The 2,012-nt window shown below is 46.7% G+C and overlaps 1 long non-coding RNA gene across 1 annotated transcript; it reads right to left on the bottom strand.

The window, feature by feature from the left end:
• Positions 1 to 286: 286 nt before the first annotated feature.
• LOC311425155 lies at positions 287 to 1,641 on the bottom strand. Its single transcript, XR_014686242.1, has 2 exons — positions 1,545 to 1,641; positions 287 to 1,096 (listed from the first exon to the last, which is right to left on the bottom strand). It is a non-coding gene; the product is annotated as an uncharacterized lncRNA (long non-coding RNA).
• Between the last annotated feature and the right edge of the window lie 371 nt (positions 1,642 to 2,012).

Raw genomic sequence — 2,012 nt, 5'->3', positions numbered from 1 at the left:
CCCATCACTAACACAGTGAAGAAGCCTGGGTCTGGCTTCTTTCAGCTACTCTATCCTAGGAGAGAGGCATTTTTGCAGGCAAAAGTTTAGGGAGCAGTGGGACACCAACAGGTTGCCCTGTATGCTTAACAACCATGGCTGGGGCCTGCAGCCAGAGAGCTTATGAAATATATTTCTTATGTATTACTTTTGAAGAGTAAGTCTTCGTCTTCCAGTATTTCTCTTCATGCTATTCATTTTCAGTTGCTCTCCTTCCTACCCATTTCCATCCATGCCAATAGGCAACTTTGCTGTGGGGACACATCACCCAACAGAGAAAAGACTTTGAAATGTCAATAAATAGAGACCCTAAGTGGCTCAGGGTGAGTCGCTCATTGACTTTCCCTTTACAATTCCTATGTAGCTTTGTGAGTGCTTTTGTCTGTGCTGTATTTTGTTTTCCTCATCAGAAAAGGGAAACAGGAGGGTTTATAGCATCTTCTCATCACACAGCAGGTCTCAGGACACCTCAGCTAAAATACAGAGAGCGTCACTAGGTGCTGTATGCAAAGATCTCTGGCAGTTTAATAGAGGAACAAGACAGATCCAAGTTCTCTGCCTTGTACTTGCCGCCACAGACATCACTGCATGAGCATACAGGCAGCAAAGCACGGTGAAAGGCTTGTCACCCTTCAAGCCTTTCAGCAGGGCTGAAGGGAAGGGAGAGAGAACTAGATTTCTCACTCTGCAGAGCTCTCCTTGAGATGATGGTGATCCTCTCAGTCTCCTTAGAAAGGGTCAGTGCATCTCGGAGGCTCCCACCTTAACGAAAGCTGCACTCAGCAAATTAGTACGAGCTGTGACCTTGCTTGGCTAGCTGGTGGCAAAAGTCGTATTTTCTGAATACTCTTATCTTGAAAAACATGAGGTCTTAGAGGCTTGCAAAGAGATTAGCTAAAGCAGAACCTTAAATCCTGAAGCCTTGGAAAAAGGCTCACCGAAGCATTTGGATCAGCAGTGTCTGGGGAGTTGCAGAGGGCGATGAAGGTGAAAGCAGCAGCATGCATGGGGCTGGAGGGGACAGGAGGGAGGAGCAGCAAGCACAGGTCACTAATTTCTAGTATAAGTAGGGAAAAAAAATCATTAAGGAGATTTCTATTTCTCTCTGATTTTTCCCCAGCAGGCACCCTGCATTTCTGCAAGACTGAAGTGAAGGCTGAGACTGTCCTGCTCTGAGCACTTCCATACTGCTGCTGCTGGCTACTTATCCTCACAGAATTCAGACGAACAAGTAAAAATCCTAGTTTCGTGAATGACAGGGGTGGTTTTTCAACCTAATTCCCTGAAGCAAGGATTTTGTTGAATTAATACACCACAAAGAACTTAGAATATTAGATAAAACCACAGCAATATTTTCCCTAATTCTCCCTTTCTTTGCCTGAAGTTTTGGGGCCAATTCTGCAAGCTGTTTGAATGGTGTGGGCACCATCCCAGGTGTACAAGTACAGAGCCCTAACATCTCATTTCTCAGAGAGCTTTCAGGTGGAGAGCTGTGGGATAGTTACCTGGGGAAGAGCACTGTCACAATTTCTCAGGGCAGGACACAAAACCAGGAGACATGGTAGAAAAACAGCTGAACTGCTTGGCTGAGGAGTCAGAGCTGGGAGGCTGAGCCTTGCAGTCAACTTTTATCAGAGACTAATGAAGGCCAGCTGTGCCAGGGAACGAGCTATCTGAGCTGGAGGGCAGGCATCCCAGGACACAGTGTTGACTATGTCATTCCCTTGCATGGTACTGGGCACAGAAACAAATGTGTTGCACCCATGGGCAGCTAAATGGCATCAGAAAGACCTTATGTTATGCAGAAAGACAGCACAAAGTATTTGCGGTGATCCTCTGAGTGCAAAATCCAAGATTTCACAGTGGGGCTGGTTGTGCCCCTCCTGGCGGCTCCCCAGCTGCTACTACTGCTGTCCTACAGGGGAGGATTTGGCACACAGAGAAACGTTACGTCCAGTAGAAACAGGACATCT

The sequence above is a fragment of the Aythya ferina genome, assembly GCF_964211825.1.
Source record: "Aythya ferina genome assembly, chromosome: 1".
NCBI classification, from domain to species: Eukaryota; Metazoa; Chordata; class Aves; order Anseriformes; family Anatidae; genus Aythya; species Aythya ferina.
The sequence above is the reverse complement of the archived record's forward strand: the minus strand, read 5'-3'. Positions and strand labels throughout refer to the sequence as shown.